Source organism: Leucoraja erinacea, chromosome 18, assembly GCF_028641065.1.
Source record: "Leucoraja erinacea ecotype New England chromosome 18, Leri_hhj_1, whole genome shotgun sequence".
Taxonomy (NCBI): Eukaryota; Metazoa; Chordata; class Chondrichthyes; order Rajiformes; family Rajidae; genus Leucoraja; species Leucoraja erinaceus.
Window position 1 is genome coordinate 19,369,825 of NC_073394.1, and position 26,776 is coordinate 19,396,600.

The following is a 26,776-nucleotide window of genomic DNA, read 5'->3' on the forward strand; positions in this document are numbered from 1 at the left end:
ACAAAATTGCTGGAGAAACTCAGCGGGTGCAGCAGCATCTATGGAGCGAAGAAAATAGGCAACGTTTTGGGCCGAAACCCTTCTTCAGTCAGGTAACATACCTGGAAGACATGGGCAGGCTACATTTCGAGTCAGGGCCCTTTTTCAGACAGATTGTGGGAGGGAGAAGAAAGTTGATAAAGAAGTGAGGGTAGCACAAAGCATGGCAAGTGATATAAAGGAGTTCTCTGGGACATTAATTCCCTTAAACAAACTTTAAAACTAAAATATCTGGTTATTCAACAGATAATTGAACTCTCTCGTTTGAATAATAGTGCATGAAATGTACCCTGGGGAGGAATTAATCTGCAGAAACATTGCAGCTTTCCACGTTTTGACTCGAGATGAAAACAGAGTAAGTAATAAGAATTCTAAGTTGATCCAACCAAGAACAAGGCAGGGGTCACGTTTCAAGTCGATCAGGTTTCAATTTATTACATTTTCTTGGTTAAATAACATACTTAAATAGTTGAACCTGGCAATACCACAGCTTTAAACAAATATACAAGCTGCCATTGGCACATCAGAAGCTGCGCATTCAGAATAGAAATTGGACAGTGAGAGGTAGAAACAAAGAATTGTCGATACTGGTTTGCAACAGACCGTGCTGGAGTAGTCCAGCAAGGCGGGCAGCATCTGAGAAGATCATGGATAAGCAAAGTTACGGGTTGGGACTTCTTCAGGCCGATTGTAAGGTTGGTGGGGGAGGGGTGGGGGGGGGGGAGGAAAAAGCTGGAAAAGAGGAAGGGTTACATGATAGGGAGATGGCTGGACAAAAGCCAGAGATGAAAAAACAGAAGGCGTGACAAAAGTATTGACGCATTGTGAATTGTGAAGGTAGAGGAAGGAATGTAGGAGGAAAGGGAAGAGGAAGGGGAGAAACAGATGCGTGTCCAAAGGGGAGAGTGTGGGAGGGAATAAATTTAGTTTAGTTCAATTTATCGTCACTATACTGAGGTACATTTAAACGATTTTGGTGCCTGCTATCCATATGGGGGAAAGAAAGGAGAGGAAGAGAGCTGCATTACTGTTGAGTTGAAGTGGAATACGAGGTGTTGTTCCTCTAGTTTGCGTGTGGCAATGGAGGCAGCCCAGGACAGAAAGGTCAGTATGGAAATGGGAAGTGGAGTTAAGAGGCTAGCAACCGGAGGTCCTACCGTCCCTGGCAGGCCTAGCACAAATATTGTTAAATGGTTGCCGAGTCTACACTTTGTCTCACCAATATATAGGAGGGCACATTGGGAAAAAACAGATGCAGTAGATGTTAGATTAGGTGCATGTGAAACTTTGTCTCGGCTGGAAGGACTGCTGGTGTCCCTGGATGGAGGCGAGAGGATATATAGGAACATAACCATGGAGGTAAATCTCCAAATACCCCAGTTCCACGCTACTGTCCTTCCCCTTACCCTGTCCCTTTCAACCTACATCAGACACATCTCATATGCCCTTTAACAACTTGCAATTTCTTGGCCCCAAGGACATCCAGTCCCTTTACACATACATCCCCCACTAGGAAGATCTCAAGGTCAGATGAACAGATGCCCCATCCATTTCACTCTACCACTCTCCTCCGTTTGGCAGAATTTGTTAAAGGTTGAAGTTGTAACTGTGAACATGCACATGGGCCCAAGTGATGCATGCCTCTTTGGCAGTTACATTGAACAGTCCTCGTTTTAAACATACGCAGGCACCATCCCCCAATTCTTTCTCCACTACACCAACAACTGCACCCGTGCAGAATTTGTGGATTTCGCTAACTTTACCACCTGCCCTCAAATTCACTTGACTATTTCTGACACTGCTCTCCCCTTTCTTGATATTGGTCTCAATTTCCCCAACTCCGCTGCATTCACTTCCAAGATGAAGTATTCCATTCTAGGACATTGAGGAATTCCAAGATTAATTCCACCTGCTGTCATAGATGGATCCCTCACTCACATCGCTTCGGTGTCCCGAAGTTCTGCTTTCGCTATCCCTCCAGATGGATACAGTACTGCTGATTTTCACCTCGCTCTCCCACCCTCCCCAAATCCCCACCTTCCCTCGTCTACATTTTGTTGGGCATCTGAGCACCAGGTAAATTAGGACAATGAACTGTAGGTCAATGGAGGGTTCAGAAAAATATGGGATAAGTATGCTCACAGAGGGAAGTTGCAATGAAAACAGGCAACAGTAGGGTAGGATAATGGAGGAGATGGAAGTCTATTTGATAGCATCAAATGCTTGAAGGTGGTCAAGGAAGGTGCGAGATATTGTGTATGGCCAGATTGCTTCAGTAATTTTGCAATTAAAAGCTAGAACGCTGGAACAGCAGTAGAGTTGCTGCCTTACAGCACCAGACACCCGGGTTTGATCCTGACCACCAGGATCTGTCTTGCTTAGCTTTCTTTCTTGCTTCATATTTCTCAAAGGCTCTGCCTCATTTTTATTTCTTCCTATGCTTCTTTTATCTTTGACGAAATCTGAACATCTCTGGTCATCCATTGTTTGGAAGTTCCAAGAAGCAAAGAGAAATAAGGATGACTGCAGACGGGCAGCACAGTGGCACAGCAGTAGAGTTGCTGTCTTACAGTGCCTGACACCCAGGTTCTCTACTGACTACAGGTACTGTCTGTATGGAGTTTGTTTGTTCTCCCAGTGACCTGCGTGGGTTTTTGTCCGGGAGCTCCGGTTTCCTCCCACACTCCAAAGATGTACAGGTTTGTAGTTTAATTGGCTTGGTAAAACTGTAAATTGGGCCTAGTTTGTGTAGGATAGTGTTAGCTTGCAGGGAATTGCTTGTTGGCGTGGACTTGGTAGGTCGAAGGGCCAGTTTCCATGCTGTTTCTCTAAACTAAACTTCATTAAACCTTTGAATATACAACTAGAACTGCGCAGTTTTAATGTATTGTTACTACCAATTCATACTGCTGTAAATTTGGAAAAACCCTGTGGAAAACAGTACATAGCTTTTCAACTGATTCTCCAAGATTTTCAGTAATGGCAGGATATAGTCATACTAAATCTATACAAAGCAAATTTGGGAGGAAGGATACAATTGTCAGGAGAGTATTTAAAATCGCAAGAATACAATAGCATCAGGAGTAGAGTATAGGGCCTCTTGCGTTAGTGCCACATTTAATAAGATCATGCTGATCCGAGGGCTGGCATGCACTACACATTCCTTTCTGTTCCATAACTCTGGATTCCCCAATTTTCCAAAATCTTTTCTCAGCCTCAAGTTTACTTTATAACTCAGAGAAAATTCCAAAGATTCTCAATCCTCAAAAGAAATGTATTTGCCCATCTTAAATGGGCATCTTTTCATGCTGAATTTGTACCCCATAATTTTGGCTGCAATTCAATGACATTAATTTTGTCAAAGCTTTACATTTTAGAGATGTTGCCTCATTTTCCCCAAGGCCAAGCTAGTTAAGGCTTACTTGCTGTTTCATGGCAACTCCTTTATCCCAAGAGTCCATCCAGTAGTTTTGCTGTAATGCTTCCAATACAAGTGTATTCCTTAAATAAAGAGGCCAAAACGACAAGAGTTCATTACTTATGTATTCCATTTCTCTTGCAATAAATGCCAAAATTCCATTTGCTTAATCATTTGTATGCCAATATTTGTATGTTAACTTTGGGTTTTTTTGTTATGCAAGAACAGAGGTCATTCAGTCAACGGATATGAAGTCAATACAGGAAAGTGGCACAAAGGTAAAATATCAACCCTTGCTAGGATGGCAGGCACGAGGAGTTGAATTTCCTTTTCTTACAAGCATTACATTCTTTTTCATTCATTCACCATCATTGAAAACATTAGCGACGCAGTGGTGCTGGTTTCCAACGGGAACGGTGACGGACGCACCTCACATCTCTGTCCTCCAGTTACTGTGGACTTCCGCCGCTGGATGTATAGGATTTTAGTGTGTGTGCGCTTTATCATCATTCCTTACAATGCTATGTATGACAGTGATCGCATCTTCTACTGAAGTATGGATGGCCTTTGGCTCGTTAGAAGCTCACCGCCCTTTGACAGGTCTTGTTTTTGGTCCTGCTGGGGGTCCACAGCCCCTTCCTCAACCCGGGTGGGGGGGACTGTTTAGTCGCCGACTTTCCGACCATGGGGCAGGTAGCACGGGATTACATGGTACTCGTGCCGGGGGGGGGACTCCCCCCGACCTGACCCTCTTCTGTTCTCTGCCAAAATAGATCTCTCATTTTGCCACGTTATATCTTTCCCCACTCATTCTAATCAATCTATAGTCTAATATACTACCCGATTCTATCCAGAAGGACCTATTAGTTAATTCTCCTCAGGTATCAAGCCAAGTTTGTGATTAGATGGTACTCTGCGTGGAAAATCGAAGGGTACACGGGGAGGGGGGCAGCATCTATGGGGGGGGGACTCCCCCCGTTTCGGGCCATCTTCTGTTCTCTGTCTCAAAATAGCCTATTTCCTCGCTCTCAGTTTTGCCACAGTTTTGGTATCTAATTTGAGGAAGGACATCCTTCATTCTAAGCGTAGGTTCACGAGATTGAGGCCAATGGGGAAAGTTCACGAGATCGTATCCATAGCCTATGCTAGATAAAGACTACCTTGGAGTTTAGAAGGATACCATGATTCTATAAAATTTGTGGACAAGCTAGAAGGATCTCCCACCTGTGTCCAGACTAGGGGCACAGTTTAGAATAAGGGGGAGGTCATTTAAGATTCCCCTGAGAAAAAAAAAATTTAATCCAGAGAGTTGTGAATTTAAATTCCCTCCACAGAGGGCAGTGGAGCCAAGTCAATGGATGGATTTATCAGAGTTAGTTTGTGCTCTAGGGGAACTGCAGTCATGGGATATGGGGAAAATCGTTATTGAGGTCACCATGATCAAAAAAGCTGGAGAAACTCAACGGGTGCAGCAGCATCTATGGAGCGAAGGAAATAGGCAACGTTTCGGGCTGAAACCCTTCTTCAGATTCTGAAGAAGGATTTTGTCTCGAAACATTGCCTATTTCCTTCGCTCTGGAGTATTGTGTACAGTTTTGGTCTCCTAATTTGAGGAAGGACATCCTTGTGATTGAGGCAGTGCAGCGTAGGTTCACGAGATTGATCCCTGGGATGGCGGGACTGTCATACGGGGAAAGATTGAAACTCCTGGCTCTGCAGCCACAACTAGGCTTGTATTCACTGGAGTTTAGAAGGATGAAGGGGGATCTTATAGAAACATATAAAATTATAAAAGGACTGGACAAGCTAGATGCAGGAAAAATGTTCCCAATGTTGGGCGTGTCCAGACCCATTCTGGAAATCCCCATTTAAAAGCTCTTTTAGTGCCTTTGTACGATGATCCAGTATCCTGTTACTAATTCCTTAAAAATACCTCAACCCATTTTGTGATGACAGATGTTAGCCTAGCTACCTTATAGTGATGGACTTGCCATCTCCCTTCTATCTTGAATAAAGGAGGTACCATTGAAGTCCACAAATGTCCTCGATGAAGATGGGTTGGGGTGATAACGTTTTTTAAAATATGGATTTCCAGATTTTAACTTGGCAGCAAACATTATGATAATCATCTCAGCAAGAACTTTGGTTGAGTGCTGCACTTTATTTCGTAATACTCAGCAGAGGACATCACCACATTGCGGAATAAACGAACTTAAGAGAAAGCTTTAGTACCACTTTACTCAATCTAGATAGTTGCACAACACTAAAGAAAGTAGACACAATCCACTGACATACAACCTGAAGATCAGAGAATGGAGATTGGTTTGCACTGCATCTGCTCATCTTTAAATACCATCTGCTGATTGCCCCAATTTTTCTAACTGGGCCTTCAGTTAAATGCATCCTCCCCTATTAAAGGCACTGGAGGAACTGCTCTAGTAATCTTGATTATAAGCCTAAATAAAGCACAGCAGGCATCCAGGCAGGAGAGATTATAGATGCTGGTAATGCCAGTATAAAAGAAGGCATCCATCTTGTTCATATGCTTATACATTTTGGAATTTATTCTGGACTCATTAGCTGTGCATAGTTCCACCAAAGGCAAGATTTGGAAATCTTGTCTGGTGACATATGCTATGTCTGAACTTATTATCTTTCCATTTGGCTATCACATTTATCCTGTCCAATATGCATGATTTACAGCTAAAGGAATTTTAAGTATTGCTATGCTTGAACAAATTGCTTCTTCACTTTGGTGAAATGTTATGTAAAAAGCTCATTTAAGGGCCTGTCCCACTGTACAGGGTAATTCAAGAGTTCTCCCGTGTTCCCCCCCCCCCCCCCCCCCCCGATTCAAACTCGGAGAATGTCCGTAGGAGTTCGTGAATGTCTTGTAGCGGCTTGTACGATTAAAAAGTAAAAACAATTTTCATCACGAGTATTTTTTTTAATTTTTTTTTTTAAACTTGTGGACATTTTGCAGTGTTGAAAAAACATCACGAATTTACCGGATTTCCCGAGTACCTACCGTTACTCGTACGAGCCGCTACTGGACATCCACAAACTCCTATGGACCCGCTACGGACATTCTCCGAGTTCAAATCAGGAGAAATCTTGGGAGAACTCTTGAATTACCTCGTACAGTGGGACAGGCCCTTAAGTCACAAAATCCTGAAACTATCTATATTTTAAGCAGATAATCCATCATTCCACTGCCTTCAATTTATGGTAAGCCAGCCCAAATAACTCAGGTCAGGCAGTATCATTGCAGAACATGTATGGGTAACATTTTGGGTCGAGACGTTTCTCTTTAACTCAAATATTTTTTTGCCATTTATTAGCACCAGACATCTGCAGAAATAGAAAGCATTTTATATGAAGCATTTTATTAGAATGTATCACAGCTTGGTTTGGGAACAGCTCCATCCAAGACTGCAATAAATCGCAGTGAATTGTGGAAGCACCCCAGATCATCCCACAAACCAACCTCCATTCCATTGACTCCATTTATACCTCATGCTGCCTCGGCAAGGCCAGCAGCATAATCAAGGGTGAGTCACACCCTGGCCACTCCCTCTTCTCCCCTCCCCCATCAAGCAAAAGGCATAGAAGTGTTAAAACACACATCACCATATTCAGGGACAATTTCTTCCCAGCTGTTGTCAGGCAACCAAATCATCTTACCACATACAGAGAGCTGCCCTGAACCAATATCTTCCACATCGATGACCCTCTGGCTATCCTTGAATGAACTTTGCCTTCTTTACCTTACACTAAACATTATTCCCTTATCGCGTATCATCTATGCACTGTAAATGACTTGATTTGAGAATATTGCCAGGGATGTTTGAGGCCACAATCAATCTGATATCACACCTCTGGTATTCTTCTCCTTTCCAAATAAAATTCCTATCCTTTCCAAATAAAATGTTGAAGTTTGGAGAAAAGTAATATTGCTGGAAACTAAATTGATCATTGGTGTTGTTGTTATTGATGTAACATTCAAGAGCACCATCAACAAAGTCTTTGCTTTGATGATGAAGTACACCAATGGGATTGAAGACAATAAACTGCAACTGCTGGGATCTGGAATATAGAACATGGAAAGGTACAGCATAAACTCTAGCCCACAAAGTTTGTGACAAATATGATGCCAAGTTGAACTGATCTCGTCTGCCTGTACACGGGCCATATCACTCTATTCCTTGCACTTCCATTGGCCTATCTAAAAGCCTCTAAACAACACTCTCTGGAATGTCAGGGGTCGAATGGAGACTTGATAGAAATATATAAAAATGAGAGGCATATATAGGGTAGAATGTCAGAACATTTTCCACCCCAGGGTGGAAAATCTCAGGAAGTAGAGGCGCTGATGTGCTTTCTTTATAATCGTCTCACACTAGATGGCATAAGGAGAAAGAGGGAAGGTTTAATGGGGATGTGCGGGGCAAGTTTTTTAAAAATAAAACGGTGAAATTTGGAACGCATTGCCAGGTTGAGGTAGATATGATTGTGGCATTTAAGATGCTTTTAGACAGGCACATGGAAGCACAAGGAACAAATGGATATGGATCATGTACAGGCAGATGAGATCAGTTTAACCTGGCATCATGTTCGGCATAAACATTATGCGTCAAAGGGTCCATTCCTGTGCTGTACTCATCTGTCAACTCAAGTCAAGAGAGTTTATTGTCATGTGTCCCAGACAGGACAATAAAATTCTTGCTTGCTGCAGCACAACAGAATATTGTAGGCATAAATACAGAACAGTTCAGTGTGTCTATATAGCATAGACTATATACACACACATATATATATATATACACATATATATACACACATATATATACACATATATACATATATACACACACATATATATATATACACACACACACACACATATATATATATATATACACACATATACACACACACACACACACATACATATATACACACATAAATAAGCAGATAGTACAATAGGCTGTTATAGTTCAGAGTTTGTTTGATGGCAAGTTTAATAGCCTGATGGCTGTGGGGAGAAGCTGTTCCTGAACCTGGATGTACCAGATTTCAGGCTTCTGTACCTTCTACCCTAGATGGCAAAGGAGAGATGAGTGTGTGTGACCAGGATGGTGTGGGTCCTTGATGATGTTGGCAGCCTTTGAGGCAGCGACTGCGATAGATCCCTTCGATGGTGGGGAGGTCAGAGCTGATGATGGACTGGGCAGTGGTCACAACTTTCTGCATTCTTTTCCGCTCCAGGACACTCAAGTTGCCAAACCAAGCCACGATGCAACCAGTCAGCATGCTCTCTACTGTACACCTGTAGAAGTTTGAGAGAGTCCTCTTTGACATATTGACTCTCCGTAATCTTCTCAGGAAGGAGAGGTGGTAATGTGCTTTTTTTATTTTTATTTTTTTTAATATATAATTTCATCACTGTGTAGGGACCAGGAAAGATCTTCAGAAATATGCACGCCCCGGAATTTGAAGCTCTTGACCCTTTCCACCATCGTCCCGTTGATATAAACAGGATTGTGGGTCCCTATCCTACCCCTTCCAAAGTCCACAATCAGTTCCCTGGTTTGCTGGTGTTGAGAGCCAGGTCATTTGGTCAATCGGTTGATCTCACTTCTACACTCTGACTCGTCACCATCAGTGATTCGTCCCACAACAGTGGTGTTGTCGGCAAACTTGATGATGGAGTTCGTACAATGTCCAGCTATACATTCATGAGTATAGAGCGAGTACAGCAGGGGGCTGAGCACGCCGCTTTGAGGTGCTCCAGTGCTGATTGTTATCGAGGATGACCCATTTCCACCACAATCGTCCGATCGGCAGAGAAGATTATTGGCTGCAACCTTCCCTCCATTGATGAACTGTACACTGCAAGGGCCAGGAAGCGAGCATGCAAGATCATCTCTGACGCCTCTCACCCTGGCCACAAACTATTTGAATCACTTCCCTCTGGAAGGCGACTCCGGACTGTCAAAGTTGCCACAGCCAGACATAAAAACAGTTTTTATCCACGAGTAGTTGCTCTACTCAACAGCCAAAAATCTCAATAGCCTCCCTTAGATCTGGTATTTTGTTGGTTCACATGCTTGAGCAATGGTGTCTTATCATTAATGCTTTATTATTATTAATGTTTAGTGTTTTCGGAGTCATTCGTAACTGTCAATGTATGTCATGTTGTTACTTGTGGGCGGAGCACCAAGGCAAATTCCTTGTATGTGAATATTTGGCCAATAAACTTACTTACTTATTTACTTACTTTACTTTACTGCAGGTCTGTGGATGAGAAAGTCGAGGATCCAATTGCAGAGGGATGTGCAGAGACCCAGATCTGAGAGCTTGGTAACCAGCTTGGAGGGATGATGGTGTTAAACACCAAGCTGTAGTCAATGAATAATAGCCTGACATGCAAGTTTTTATTGTCCAAGTGGTCTAGAGCGTAGTGGAGAGCCAGTGAGATCACATCCACCATTGATCTGTTGGCAGTAAGCAAACTGCAACGGGTCAAGGTTCTTGTCGAGGTAGTACTTGATTGTGCCATAATCAACCTCTCAAAGCACTTCATCACCACAGACGTTAGTGCCACTGGTCGATAGTCATTGAGGCACGACACCTTCCTCTTCTTGGGCACCGGTATTATTGATGCCCTTTAAAAGCAGGTGGGAACCTCAGATCGCAGAAGTGAGAGGTTGAAAATGTCCGTAAAAACTCCTGCCAGTTGGTCCACACAGGTTTTTTAGAACACAGCCGGGTATGCCATCAGGTCCAGGCGCTTTCCAAGGGTTCACCCACCCTGAAGGATCTTCTGACGTCGGCCTCTGTGACTGAAATACCATCACAGTGATTGGGGGCTCGGGAAGGCACATTTGTGTTCTCCCTATCAAAGAGTGGGTAAAACACATTGAGCTCGTTAGTGATGCTTCGCTGACAATTGAGCTGCCTCCTGATTTCGTATTGTAGGAGGTGATGGCATTCAAGCCCTGCCACAGTTGCCGAACATTCGTCTCATCCTCCAGCTTGGAGCAGAAGTCTCTTTTGGCTTTTTTGATGGCCTTACCAAGGTCGCATCTAGACTTCTTGTAGACCTCTGTATCACCAGACCTGAATGCCCGGGATCTGGACTTCAGAAGAGTGCGGATCTCATGGTTCATCCAAGGCTTCTGGTTAGGAAACACTCGGAATGTTTTTGTTGGGACGCAGTCCTCCACACAGTTCTTTATGTGGCCTGTAACGACTGTGGCGTATTCATTCAGGTCCGTTGCCAAGTCCCTGAACATTGCCCAGTCTACAGACTCCGCTTGCAATGCATTCCAGATCCCCACTTGGGTGTTAAAGACAAAATTGCCCCACATATCTTAAACTTTTCCCTCTCACATTATACCAATGCCCTCTAGTGGTGCACATTTCTACCCTATGTCCCAAAACAGATTCTGACCCAAAACATGGTGTTGACATATTATTGTGACATTTACTGAGAAACGGCGATTTTCTTTTCCTTTGCGTACAGAATGAATTGACTAGCTCAAGTGTTATCAAGCCATACATATGTACAACTGGCAGTGCAGAGAAAACGTGTTACAGTCACAATGTTACAGCTACAGAGAAAATGCAAGTAAAAAGGCAACGAGGTAAGCTGGGAGATCAGAATCACATTCTTGGCTTACAAGAAGTCAAACAGTAGCCTGATTACACTGGGGAAGAAGCAGTTTCTGAATGTGGTGGTACATGCTTCCAAGCTATTGTATCTTCAGCATAATGGATGAGGGAAGAGGGAATGGCCACTGTGTAAGTGGTCCTTGATTATGTTACCTTCTTTTCCAAGGCAGCACAGTATAGTTGATGCGGGTGGGGGAGAAATAACTCACAGCCTCCACAGATGCTATATATTATATAATATATTATTACAACAGCAGAGGTCCCAGCAGAGATCCCTGTTGTACTCCACTGGTCACCAACCACCAGTATATTGTCCTTCCACCACAAATCTGTCAGTAAGCCAGTTCCAAATCCATACAACCAAGGTATTGTTAATACCATGTACTCCAATCTTCGGGATAAGCCTACCATGCGAGGCACCAAATGCCTTCCTAAAATCCATGTAGACAACATCCACCGCCCTACCTTCATAAATGACCAGGGTCACATGCTCTAATCTCAATCAAGTTAGTAAAACACGACCTGTCGTGTACAAAGCCATTCTGACTTGTTCCCAATTAAACTATTCTCCTCCAAATGGGAGCAAATAGCTTCTCTACCACTGATGCGGGGCTCGCTGCCAATAATTCCCTAGGTTCGTTTCACTTTACTTCCCTTCTTAAAGGACAGAACATTCCCAAGCCAAATTCTATTTGACACCAGTATTGCAGCTGTTTGGGAACAGCTTAGCTAGAACGTAGCTAGAACAAGCAAGTCTTCAATAATAAGCCGATTAGACAAGGGTCCATTGCCTTTTGTAAATCCAGTACACCAAAACATTTCTTGATCAAGACGGAATACTATCTAATGAAAATTTCCCACAGGGGGGGGGAACGGAACCTCAAGGAGAGGCAAAAGCAGGATATTTATTGCCAAATACAAATTTGAATGCTGCAGCTTTATACTTTGCACATTTAAGCAGAGACTTGCCATCATTGATGAATTTATTTTTTTTAAATCAAGGTTCCTGGTTAGTTCAGTGTGGGAGGGAGGTCTACAAAATGTCACAAGAGAGCAGGAAGGCAATTGGCTAGAATAACAGTTCCTTTAACTGGGAGCAGGTAACAAACTCAAACCATTAGATTATACTTTTACAAAAACTTTTAATTAGCAATCATGTATTATTGAATTAAAGTATAATAAGCAAGACTAATGCAAGATACAGCAGGGTGGTTAGTGTCTGGATTGCAGGGTGTGGGGGCTTCTGCCAGTGGGAGATATCAACTGTTAATTTTCATGGTTTCAGCCTTTAAAAAAAAAAAAAATGTGATCTTCTGCACACCGAATCCACACCGACCAGCAATCACCTGGTACACTAGTTCTATCCGACATACTGGGGACAATTTACAAAAGCCACTTAATCTACAAACCTGTGCATTTTTGGAGTGTGGGAGGAAACCAGAGCACCCAGAAAAAACCTGCACGTTCACAGGGAAAATGTACAAACTCTGTACAAAGAGCACCCATAGTCAGGATCGAACCTGGGTTTCCGACGCCGCAAGGCAGCAACTCTACCGCAGCACCACCCAATTTAGATTTGAGCTGGACCAAGAGTTAAGGGTTCTCCAACGAGTAAAAGATTCTATACAATTGCATCCGAAGCACAGTTACAACTCAGAAGAATCCCCCAGTTCAAGAAAGAGTGAATATGCGGGCCTATGGTACTATTCGCAAACTTGGACGAAGCACAAACTCAAAATTTATTTGCACTATTTGAAGAAATAAAAAATGATAGTCTGCTGGGCTCCAAAGTTGGAATGTTTTCTTGGAGGGATAGGCGAGATGCAGCTATCAATGTCCTTGCAATCTTTAATTACATCCTTCTCAAATTACAGACATTCAGGCCAAACCTTGCGCCATAAAGTTGTTTCCACTGATGACCTTCACCTTCTTGGCTTGATCTCATTGTCCAGAAAAGGAAATAGTGAATAGTAAAATATTAGTCAGTATTTTGCATGACAGGCTCATGATTAAAATATTGCTTTTGCCAATTACTTGTGTATTATCAGGATTGGCATGGAGGTCAAGACAGACTGACAATCTCGTCTGTAATCCTGGAACCCAAATTTGAAATATCCCAAAGCCAATAAACACTTTACCCTGTGCTGATCTACAATTATCAATGTCCAGTTAATACCAGTGATTCATCTATTGCACCACTAAGAACCTCTGCACACAGCAGCCGCCCGGCTTAGTATCACCTAAAACACCATCAAACATTACTTTTCACATTTCATATGACTTCTAAGTTGTGGTGCATACTCGGGGGTCTTTAAAAAATTGTGGCACCACCAGCAAAATTTAATTTTTTTGTCAACTTCGTTAACAATATTGTAGCGAATTGTCATCTAAAGTGATAATGCCCTTCACTGGAACAATCTGTTAACAGATTTGATCCTGTGGGAAGAACAATTTCCTGTAGCTGCAAATTTCCAAAGAGACTTGGCTTGATATTCTTCTCGACTTGACACCACATTATAATGAGCCACGTTTTTAGCAAAGAAGAAGCCATTCATCCATGTCCCTGTTGGGTTTCTCTTAGAAATCCACAATAATTTGACAGCCTCAAATGTTCCCATATATTGTATCTACTGTGCCAATGTCTACTTTCTTTCCTACTTTTGTACCCAAAAGTACAATCTTAAGCTAACGCCTTGTCCATTAACACTTCCCCGCCGCAAACTAAAAAAGATTCCTAAAATGACAATAGGTTTTCCTGTTTAGTTAATCAACGCATTTAAGCATTTTAACAAAACCTTTGAATTATACTGATGTTTTTCTGCTCCAGTCTGAATGCTCCCAGAGTCTCAAGCCTCTCCTTGTCCATGGTTTTCATTTTGATGGACCATCTACAGTGAATGCATTTTAGAATACTGTTGACCGGCCACGATTTCATCAATGGCTCTCATTTCTAATTTTATAAATTATTTTTATGAGCTTTATAATCTGGTACAAACACTTTCAGGGAATTGTCTATTTCATCCATAGCATGCCTGCCCGTCCATTGTAACACGGTCCTGTAATTATGCATGGGCGACATTTTGTTCTTATGAAGGGAAACAAATTACAGATAGAATATAAATATTTGGCTTCTATTATTCCTCAGTCGTTCTGTGTCTCTCCATGCTGAAAACTGGCTCCCACCTAGCATTCAACAAATTCCTGGTTTAGCTGCGATGAGTGATTGGCACGCTTTGTACCAGAGGATTGCTTTCTTTAATGCATTCCATGTTTGGGAGCAGGTTTGGTGAGATGAGTTAAGAGGTATCTTAATGGAGGCATCGGAGGATATTTGCTTGCCAAGGTGAGTGCATATTTGTTTTTGCTCTGGTGTTTTGTTGCGAGTTAATTATAGAATGAAAACTTGTTCATCCCAACAGCTTCCATCATCATCACCCATTTTTCAAAATGAAAATTGGTCTCCTAGCTCCTTACGGATGCACTTGAAACTGTCTAGTTACTCTCGCTCTTCCCCATTATTGGTGCCTGTACAATTCTGGATCTGCTCAATTGTTTAATCTTGTCCATTAAATTGCATTTAATCTCGTCATCTTGTTTTCTACCACATACACACTTGCTTTTTCCCCCACTTGGAGTAAGCAGCAGACTCATCTACTTGATCCAGGACTCTGAGGAGTGGAGTGTTGTAAGTGAGCACAGCCCCCAAAAAAGTTTGATAAATGACCACATTCTGTTCAATTCCATTATCACTCATCCTCAAGGATATCTTCACTTGTCAGCTTGAAACCTGTGCATTTGTCTTTGCTCAATACTTCCCTCCATACTACATAGGATGTGTTTCAGAACATTCAACCCAATCAGCTTATTCTAGCATTTATGCTCTGCTTCACAATTCAAGATGGCGGCAGACAGAGATACAACGGAGCCAGTAAGCGGATTGGGGTCTCACCTTCCTGCAGCCTCAAAAATGCTTTGTGTGCTACAAGATTGGCTGCCGGAGTTGCCCCCGGGCTACGGAATCTGAATGGTAGCCAGGTGAGGCAAGGAACGGAGGTTCGCAGGTCAATGTGCCTGGATCGAGGCATCGGTGGAGTGGGCCACTAGAGGCCCTGCAGCAGCCTGGGGCTCGATTGGATTGGACGCCGCGCCAAGAGACCGAGCGCATAGATTGGACACGGACTGCAGCAGACGGAAGGCAGAGGACACCAACAACTTTGGTTGGCCAGGCCAAGCTTGCAATGCCATTAGGACAACGGGTCTTTATGGTCAACTTAAGAACTCTATATTTATAACAACTTTCGACTTGATTCTTGAAAACAGGCTGCCAAAACATGGCAACTCTTGTAAACTGTCTCAGTGTACTATTCCTATACACTTGTACTTAACTATGATTGCCCTTATATTATTATTGTTTAGTAATAGCTTTACTGAACCACATGCAAAAATGAACTTCACTGCACCTTGATACATGACAATAAAGTACCATTGAACAAGTCTCAAACAAGAGCATAACCCACACACCATCTGCCTTAACTGAGCCTATATACTATTCACTTCAGGTCCACATCAGCATGCTTATTCTGACTTTCCTATGATGAGCATCCTGCATCCTCTGATTAAGAAGAAAATCACAGCAGCAGTCCAGGATGAAGTTAGTGAAAGATCATCCAATAAGGTTATATAGGTGGAGCCAAGTAATAAGTGGGGATGGCCACCTTGTTAGGATTCTACCATAGGCTCTAAAGGGAGTGTCCCACGAGTATGCGAATCCATGCGGAAATCGCGACCTAAAAGGGCCTGTACCACGAGCATGCGACTGCATGCGGCAAGCACGACCAAACCAGAAGCGGGGGCCGCGCGGAGGTCGAGTGAGTGACATGACGTTTGAGCGAAGTCCGCAGGAAGTTCGCGCATGACGTACGGCGTCGAGGCTGTGCGTACGGCGTTGAGGCGGCTTCGGGCCAGCAAGACGTTGCCATGCGGAATTTTTGAACACAGTCAGTTTTTCGGAGCCCCACGCGATGTCGGGACCAGCTCCGCACAACTCCATACGGCTCCGGCGATCGAAGTGGGACCAGCCCCGCGAGCCGTACGGCTCAAGCGACCACGTTAGGTCGCGCTTGTCGCATGGAGTCTCATGCTCATGGGACAGGCCCTTTAATACTCAACATGAATTAGAGGAACAAATATGCCAGAGGATTGCAGGCAGCTGAAAAACTAAAAGGGTCAGGTTTTAACTTTGCAAATACAGACTGGGACTGCCATGGTGCCAAGGGCTCAGATGAGGTGGAATGTGTCACGGAAACCTTTGCATGCAATTTTTGGAGAGGGCCAAACGTGACTGTCTCTTTGGGAATTGGGCAGGGCAAGTGACTTAAGGGTCAGTGAGCAAGCCTTTCGGGACAAGTAACCACAATTCTATTCACCTTAAAATAGTTGTGGATAAGAATAGGCCTGGCCCACAAGTTCTGAATTGCGGGAAGGCCAACTTTGATTGTATTAGGCAGGAGCTCGTGAAAGTTGATTGGAACAGGGTGTCGGAAAGTGGGATGCATTGAAAATGTAATAATGAGAGTTCAAAGTATGTATGCTCCTGTTAAGAGTGAAAGGCAAGGCAGGTAGGTGTAAGGAAACTAGAATGATGAGAAATGGAGGCTTTTATCAGAAAAAAAAAGAGACATGGGTCAGGAATTAGGCGCAGTCGGCATTGCTTTGTGCTTGGGAGATCATGTCTCAAGCTTGATTGAGCTCATTGAAAAATCAAGGTGATTGAGGAGAGCACAGCTGTAGATAGTCGATAAGGACTTTAGCAAGATCTCTGGTAGGTTCTGCATTCCAGGCTGCTTTGGAAGGTTGCATCGTGCATGATCCAAGGAGAGCTAGCTAACTGGATAGAGAATTGGTTTCATGGTATGAAATAGAGGGTGGTGGTGGAAGATGTTTTGACTGGAGAGCTATGACAAGCGGCGTGCTTCAGGTGATGAGTGCTGGGCTCATTACTGCATTTCATCTATAATCTACAATTTAACTGAGAATATACAAGACATGATTAGCAAGTTTACAGGTGTCACCAAGTTGCTGGTATTGTAAGCAATGAAGATAATTATAAAAAATAATGCTGTACTGCCAAACTAAATAACAGTGGTATTTTGTGTAGGAAAGAACTGCAATGCTGGTTTAAATCAAAGGTAGATACAAAATGCTGGAGTAAATCAGGCACCATCTCTGGAGAGAAGGAATGGGTGGCATTTCGGGTTGAGACCCTTCTTCAGTCTGATGTCAGCCGAGTGGGCAGGAGAGAGAGATTGAATGTCGTTGGAAACAGTAAGATTGGTGGGAGAACTGGGAAGGGTGAGGGGATGGAGGGAGAGGGAAAGCAAGGGCTATTTGAAGTTAGAGAACTCAATGTTCACACCGCTGGGATGTAAGCTACCCAAGCGAAATATGAGTTACTGTTCCTCCAATTTGCGCTGGGCCTCACTCTGACAATGGAGGCAGCCCGGGACAGAAAGATCAGATTGGGAATGGGAGGGGGAGTTAAAGTGCTGAGCAACTGGGAAATCAGGTAGATTAATGCAGACTGAGCGGAGGTGTTCAGCGAAATGATCGACGAGCCTGCTCTTGGTCTCGCCAATGTACAGGAGTTGACATCTGGAACAGCAGATACAGTAGATGAGGTTGGAGGAGGTGCAAGTGAACCTATGCCTCTCCTGAAAAGACTGTTGGGATCCTTGGATGGAGTCGAGGGGGAGGGGGGGGGGGAGGTAAAGGGACAGGTGTTGCATCTTCTGCAGTTGTAGGGGAAAGAACCTGGGGAGGGAGGGGTTTGGACGGGAAGGGACGAGTTGACCAGGGAGTTTCAGAGGGAACAGTCTCTGTGGAAAGCAGAAAGGGGTGGAGATGGGAAGATGTGGCCAGTAGTGGGATGCGGGGTAGACAGAGGAAATGGGAGTAGGGGATAGAGCCTTTACAGGAAGCAGGGTGGAAGAAGTGTAGTCTGGATAGCTATGGGAGTCAGTGGGTTTGTAATAGATGTTGGTCAATAGTTTGTCTCCTGTGATGGAGACGGTGAGATCTAGAAACAGTGGTATCTTGATCAGTAGGACATGGGGTGGAGGAGATTAATTCAGATACTTGAGAACCGTTGCATTTTGGGACATCGAACTAGTGTAGGATTGTCACAGTGAACAGTAGGGCCCTGGGGAGCGTTGTAAAACAGAAGGATCTACTAGTAAAGTGCATTGTTCCCTGAAATGGCAGGTAGGGCAGTCACAGCAGCTAACAAGTTACAATTATACAAGGTGCTGGCAAGGCCACACTTGAGAGTATTGGGCTCAGTTTTGGTCACCTGGCCATAGAAAAGATACCATTAAGCTGGAAAGAGTGTGAAGAAGATTTACAAGGGTGTTGCCAAGACTAGAGGTCCTGAGCCAAAGGGTGAGATTCTTCTTTGGAGCACTGGAGATGGAGCAGTGAACTTAGAAGTGTACAAAATCATTAGGGGAATAGATCGACTATGTGCATTCATCCTTTCTCACCCCCCAGTTTAGGGGAAAATCAAGATCTAGAGAGTATTGGTTTAATGTGGGGGGAAATATTTAATAGGAATCCAAGGAGCAAACATTTCACACAGATGGGTATATGGAACAGGCTGTCAGAGGAAGCAATTGGGCTAGTATAACATCATTTAAAAGATATTTGGGCAGGTACATGGATAGGAAAGATGGAGGGATATGGTATTAGTTTAGATGGAGTATCTTGGTCAGCATGGAGGAATTGACCCAAAAGGCCCATTTCCCCATATATGAAGGGTGCAACTTGCCCAGATGGAAGGAGGGGCTCTGTGCAGAGTTTGAATTTCATATCATGGAAGTGATTTAGGAAGCTGGAGAGACCAGTGGGAGTAGATGGAGAAGTGATGAGTATCTGTAGTTTAGAGTCACCTTGGAATCTGTATCATGAACACAGAAATCAATCACCAATGTGCAAATTAATTTTGTTTCACCTGAAGGGAAATTTTGGTCCATCATTTTCCATCTGGGAATATTGCAGTCCTCTGGGCTCTTACGAAGATTAACAACCCTGGATGATTAGCACTCTTTTCCCTTTCCCTGCAGATGTTGCATAGTCTTTTTGGAGTTATGTCAAGTTTTACTGTTCCAAAAATCTGGTTTGCCCCACAGCCTGGTGAAATTGTGTAGATTTAAAAGAAAACAAACTCAGTAAAGCAAACATGCTTAGGTCTCTGGCAGTCTCATTAGCACTTTGCACAACGATCTTGCCTTGATAGCAAAGGCACTGAAAAGAGCAAGAGATAAGAGAAAGACAGGATCAGCAGATGGAGAACATCTCCTATGCTCACTGAGTTTCTTTATATTTTGTTCAATGCTTTAAGGCTATTCAAGGCCGTGGCAGGTGGTAGAGAGATGGAAGATGCAAAACGGAAATCTGTTCAAAAGCATGTCAGCTTGAATCTTTTTTAAAAAAAAAGATTTCTCTTGGATTGCATTTACCCATCTGCTGCCAGTTTACCCCACAGCAGCACCAGGATATTTTTGTGATGTTCTGACATAACACTGAAGTCAGGCACATGGAATTATTCCGAGCATCTTTGCACAGATCTTTGATAAAACATGGGGATACCAAGACTTGATGGTACAGGTAAACAGTCCCGCTTCCATGCCCTACTCATTTATTGGTGGGCAGTAAGAGCGCCCCATTTCTGCCACCGAAGGCACTGGAAGCCAATTCACTGGATGTTTTCAAGAGAGTGTTAGATTTAGCTCTTAGGGTTCAAGGAATCAAGGGATATGGGGAAAAAGCAGGAACAGGGTACTGACTTTAGATGATCAGCCATGATCATATTGAATGGCGGTGCTGGCTCGTAGGGCCGAATGGCCTACTCCTGCACCAATTTTTCAGTGTTTCTATGTAATGAACTGGGAAGCTAGCTTAAAGTGCTTCCCCGCCAAAATCCTGGCTGGTGCGAATGAACTTATGGCTAGCCACACAGTCTAGTTATTATTAGTACTATCGTAAACCGATCTGCTCGTATTCCAGTCTTCAGCGTTTAAGTCACTACAGATACTGCAAGAGGAACTCACTAGACAACCGCGCTTGAATCCGCACTTTCACTCATATCTTCGACAAACATATAATCTTACATTCCTTAATTTCAGTAAGGCATGAAATAAAACTAGAGACAGGAACCAGAGGTACTAGTTTATATATTTTCATAAAACAAAGTGTTGGAATGACGCATCCATCTCTGGAAGACGTGAACAGAATTAAATGGGTGAATGTAAAGCCACCGATGTTACCGCAGACGGTCGGGATTGGGTTCCAAATATGACACCACAGAAGAACATTTCATTCATTTTAACGCATGACACATGTTTAAAAAGATTTGACAACCTTCCAGGGGACAAAGTAAATACGATTCATCAGTGTTGGTTGGCCTTCACCAGCTAAAACGTTGGTTTAATTTTTTTTTAACGATTAGCTTATGCAAGTTACACAGCCTCGGAAACATATGATCAGCCTAGTTTAATACGCGTGCAACGGGTGCGAATCGTTGTGAACAGATCATTAACAGATCAATAAACGAGCGTCACTTACCTTGAAATTCCCAGACACGTTAAGTAGTCACTTCCCCCCCAAAAGGTGACGGATGGGAGAATCCAGGAAATATCATTAAAACCTAGAGAGTAAACATTCGACATTATAGTCTTTGACCGCTACGAAAACACGACGTAGACCATATAGTTTAGTAGCAATATTTGTCAAAGCCGCCAACTTCACTCAAAATTACATTTTATATCACTCGAATGAGCTGGCCCCCAGTTATGTTATTTTTTTTAAAAAGCCGTTCATCACCTCGTAATTCCGACAAGCATTGCTTTACACCGCGACGCTTCAGGCAATGGGGGTGTGTGTGGGGTGGCGAATAAAGAGAGTCCATTCTATCTCTACCGCAGTAAATGAAATTTCTCTTACAAATCCACTGTTCCTCTCCAACTTTACTGAACAGTTAACATTGACGACGTGATAACTCAGAACACATCACTATGCTGAAGATACGTGTAACCAATAGTGCACTTTAGACACCTACAGGTGTTGTAGAATCAGCAGCTGATTGTTTGCATTACTTACAGCTGCCCTCAGCCAGTTTGCAACACATGCAATATAAGAACGCTGCCTCCACACGTGTTTAATATTATGGGTGAGGTGAAATGATGGTACCAACTCACCCACAGCTTTGCTCGAATTAATCAGGTCGCTTCACAATCGTAAAAACAAACATCACTGGGTTCACCTTCTCACATGTTTCCAGTTAGGAGGGGATGCCAGGGGTTACCCATACAAATAATAGCAGTCATTTTGATTAGTACAGGTGCCAAAGGTTATGGGGAGAAGGCAGGCGAATGGGAGAGATAGATCAACCATGATTGAATGGTGGAGTAGATGTGATGGACCAAATGGCCTAATTCTACTCCTATTCTTTATGACCTTAATATGTCTTAGTTTGTTCATGGTCCACAAGATGGGTGAAGGTCTTTTATCGCTATGAGAGGTATACAAGAAAAATGTTTGGATAGTGGATGAGTGCAACTAAAATTAGGCACAGTGGTCCATGGACAACAGAAACGGGGATATTTGTTTTGCACCTTGAGTATGTTTTGTCATTCTCTGTGAATGAAGCTAAGCATAAGCTCATGTTTAAAACACGAGTTTAAAAAAAATGTTTTTTTTCACATAAATTCTGTGACAGCAAATTTTATTCCATATCGCACATTTTTGGGCCGTGATTTGTGAATTCTGCCAAGGCAGTTTCTGCATCTATAACACAAGGGTTGTTGTGTGGAGTCAATGACATGTTTGCAACATAAAAATAGAGAACAATGTGTTTATTGTATAATATTTATTTTGTCAGCTCCATTGAAATCCCCCGTCTTCTGGGTACATGTGTTGTGCTGACCTGGGCCATCCTCACTGATTTGATTGCCATTAAAACAACTACATAGACATTCAGATATGTCTTACTGGAGCAAAGGCGACAGCCAAGAGCTCTTTTATTAAATCAGAATGAAATGTTCAGACATAATTAAAGTGTTTTCTTTCAGAGATACATAAAAACATTGGAAAGCCAGTGCCAAGATTCGTCTAACTATTAAAATCTCGTAACTCTTTTGCACTGAATATAATTATCTCACCCGCTGAGTTCCTCCACCAGTTCTTTTGTTGCCCCAGATTCCAGCCTCTGTAGTCTCTTGTGCAGCAAATTCATCAGTTTGTTTTTTGGGGTGTGGAGAAAACTGAAGGTCCTGGGGTAAACCAAACAATCACAGTGCAAACTTCACACTGACAGCACTTGATTTAACGATTAAACCTGGGTCCCTGGAGCTTTGAGGTAACAGCATCATTTTCTGCACCATTGTGCCATTATCAAGCTTAATTTCAAAGTTTGTAGATGACATAACACTCAAGAAAGTTGAAGGAGTAAGGAGGACAGCGCAGGGCTTTAACAGCCTAGTGAAATGGATACACTTTCTAGATTAAACTGGTAAAAAGATTAAGGAGCAGCAAATAAAATAAACGGAACTATTTCTCGACAATGTAGGAACACATGGTACATTAAAGGTAGGTTACACAAGAAAGCTGGAGAAACTCAGCGGGTGCAGCAGCATCTATGGAGCAAAGGAAATAGGCAACGTTTCGGGCCAAAACCCTTCTTCAGACGTACATTAAAGGTATATGCACAAATTTTGAATATGATAAAACCAGTTTACAAGGCTGTTCAAAAAACATTTTGAAATTACATCAATCTTTAAAATAGAATTGAAAAAGGGAACTGGACAAATGATGAGTAGAGTCAGGATTTCGCCATAAATACCATGTGCCTTTTCATGCCTTTTTTGATGGTTTCACTAAGATAATGCCTTTTTCACGATCAAGAGCCTAAATCAGCCTTTTTTGCCGTTTTGCCAAAAGGTTGTGCTATTTTCTCTAGTTGTACCGTGATTACAATGACGTTTTCTATGTTGACACGTTAATATTAATGTTATTATTAACGTGTTAACATAGTATAAATTACAAGAAAATTGCCACCACCGGAGCAAAACCAGGGGCACCACCATCGGTCATGAACCTTATATACTGCTCCATCCTCCATGTTAGTAATGCAAATATTGAACAATTGACAGCTAAGGTCTGATCTGACATTATTCCACTGGTTACCTCCTTCTAGTTTGTAAAGGACAGATTTATTACAACTCTGTTTTCTATGAGACAGTCAGTTTTTAATCCATGTTGTCACACTTTCAATGATAATAATAATAATAATAATATTAATATCTTTTATTGTCATTGCACATAAGCGCAACGAGATTTGGTATGCAGCTTCCATCCGATGTCATAACATAAATAACTAATACAATTTAGATTTAGATACCCCGAGAACATGGTTTATAAAAGAACAGTAAAATAGTCAACAGTTCAAACAGACTAAAGTGCAGATGTGTCTGTGTGACGTGACCATCCGAGGGAGACAGTCCAGGGGGTGTGGGGGGGCACTCAGCAGGGCCGGTTCAGAACCGCTATAGCTCTGGGAATGAAGCTGTTCCTGAGTCTGGAGGTTCGGGTGTAGAAGGCCTTGTAACGCCTGCCGGAGGGAAGTAGTTCGAACAGTCCATTACAAGGGTGGCTTTTCTCGTGGCTTTTCATTTGTATAGCAGCCTCCTATGTGACACCGCACCAAATGTCTTTGGGAAATCTAAATATACTACATCTATACGTTCCCCACTATCAACTTTCCCTGTTACACCCTCAAAGAATTCAGGCACATTTGTGAAACATGATTACCTTTCAAAAAAAAATGTTGACTATGTTTAATGGGATCCAGCTTTACTAAATGATTAGTTATTTCCTCTTTGTTCATTGACTTGAGCATCTTGCCAATAATAGCTGTAAAACTAACTGGTCTGTAGTTCCTTGCCTTCTGCCTTTCTCCTTTTTTGAACAAGTGAATCACATTGGCTGTTTTCCAATCTTCTGGGAAACCTCCCAGAGTTTAGTGAGGCTTGAAAAGTTTCAACGAAAGGGTCCACATTCTCTGCAGCCACTTCCTTTAAATCTCGAGTGACCTTGAGTCCTGGTAACTTGTCCACCTTTATCCTCCTGAGTTGTTCTAATACTGTATCCAATGCAATTGGAATTTTTATTCTTTGAACAAAACTACCATGTTATTTGTATCTTAGAGGCATGTGTCTGGTAAAGACTGATGTAAAAGGTTTATTGAACATATCTGCAATTTCTTTGTTTGTTGCCATTAATTCACCAGCTGCATTCTCTAGATACCCGACATTTATCTTAGCTGCCCACTTCCTATATATGTACCTAAATAAGCTTTTATTGTTTGCTTTTATAGTCCATGCAAGCTTCCCTCAAAATGTATTTTCTCCCTTCTTTTGAACATTTTAGTCTTCTGCTGCTGGATTATTAAAATCTTATTAGTCCTCTTGCCATTTTGTATACCTGTTTTTCAATTTAACATTACATCCTTTGATAACCTCAACTCTGGTCAAGAAGGCTCACCAGCGTCTCTTCTTCCTGAGGAGACTGAAGAAGGTCCATCTGTCTCCTCAGATTCTGGTGAACTTCTACCGCTGCACCATCGAGAGCATCCTTACCAACTGTATCACAGTATGGTATGGCAACTGCTCTGTCTCCGACCGGAAAGCACTGCAGAGGGTGGTGAAAATTGCCCAACGCATCACCGGTTCCTCGCTCCCCTCCATTGAGTCTGTCCAAAGCAAGCGTTGTCTGCGAAGGGCGCTCAGCATCGCCAAGGACTGCTCTCACCCCAACCATGGACAGTTTACCCTCCTACCATCCGGGAGGCGCTACAGATCTCGCCGTTGCCGGACAAGCAGGTCCAGGAACAGCTTCTTCCTTGCGGCTGTTACACTACTCAACAATGTACCTTGGTGACTGCCAATCACCCCCCCCCCTCCCCCGGACACTCCTCCCACAGGAAAAACACTATGACTGTATGCATGTAAATAGATTTATTTATTGATATCATATTTTATGTCGCTCTTCCAGGGAGATGCTAACTGCATTTCGTTGTCTCTGTACTGTACACTTACAATGACAATTAAAGTTGAATCTGAATCTGAATCTAACCACAAACTGTGCCTCTTTTGTGTCAAATTCCTCTTTTAGGTTGAGATGAGCTCTTGTGAGCATTAATAGAAAAGCTAATTGAATATCTGCCACTGTTCATCCACCAACCTGTCTCTTCACTTGTTTACCATCATGACCTGTCCATCTTTGACAATCCCTCCTCCATACCATTATAAATGTCTCTGTTTAATGTGAAGACACTGTGTTATGGACCAACTACCTCCTCTAGCACCTTATTCCAATTACCCACCACCGTTTCAGTGTAATAGTTGCCCCTCAGTTTCCTATCACATCTTTTCCCTCTTACCTTAAAAATCACTAAAACACTACATTCTCCACTCTGATATGATTTGTCTTTGCACTACTAGTTGCATGGTTTGATTCTACTCATATATACTATAATTTGACTGGATAGCATGCAAATACATTTTTTTCCCTGTATCGTAGTACACATGACAATAATAAACCAATACCAATACTGAATTATGATATCCGAGTAACAAAATCTGTCAATTCATTTGTTCTAACAGCAAGGTTTATAATCCACCTTTAAGATTTAGTGGTGGAATAAACCATGCAGGCTTTAAACTGCTGTTTTCAGACAACTGAATATCTTCAACTCGTCGAATGCAAAATTATCTGCTGCCAACGATTCACTGTCCTCAATCCATTTTCTAGCTCATTTTTCTATCTCTCATCGTTTCCTGAGCTTCTATTGCCTCTGTCACGCCCAGCACTTTGGAACAAAAGCATCGTGTTTTTGGCAATCTATGTTCAAAACTGACAAATCATAACATTCATCATATGGTGGATTTCAGGGGCAATTATTACTGAGCAAGGAATCTGTAACTGCAGGATTGTCAAATCTGTGAGTACATCCTTCAAAGAGTTTGCTCATTTGCCAGTTTCTGAAATGACCAGTGAACCCACTACAAGTACTTATGTATTGTTTTTCAATCTCAGGTTATGACAGGTAATATTAGATTAATGAATAATGTTAAGAACAATTCTGTCAGCAGAACAAATATTATTAAAACTTCTGCCTTCTTCTTAAAACTACAATAAATGCGGGAACCTAACACCAGAAGAATTAGTCACCCTTGGCTGGTCAAATCTAAAATAATCATGTGTAGTTTCCATGGAGCTATGGTATTATTGACCCTAAAATGAATTTGGTTTATTTCAAATTTATGAAAACCATGTGATTAATCAAGGCGTCGAACCCATAGTGAGACTTCAGCCTCCAGCAAGGAATGCTTACTAAAAACTCATTTTATCTTAACAAAATTCTTTACTTAACCCAATGAATTCAAGTTAGTTTATAATTTATGGTGAATTTCTTTGATGGTATGCAATTTACATACTTAGCTCCACATTGTCAGGAACAGCAGTGCCTGACGTAAAATAACCACACTCTGCCATGGCTCTGATAACCCAAATATCAGCTCTATTTTGCAG

General features: G+C 42.5%; 1 long non-coding RNA gene across 1 annotated transcript in view; it reads right to left on the reverse strand.

Moving 5' to 3' along the window:
- The window catches only part of LOC129705719 (uncharacterized), a 122,632-nt gene extending 99,861 nt beyond the window's left edge, over window positions 1-22,771 (reverse strand). Inside the window, exons 1-2 of the long non-coding RNA XR_008724958.1 lie at window positions 21,011-22,771; window positions 20,753-20,834 (exon numbers count right to left, since the gene is read on the reverse strand). This is a non-coding gene — a long non-coding RNA (uncharacterized LOC129705719). The remainder of the gene's footprint in view (window positions 1-20,752; window positions 20,835-21,010) is intronic.
- Between the last annotated feature and the right edge of the window lie 4,005 nt (window positions 22,772-26,776).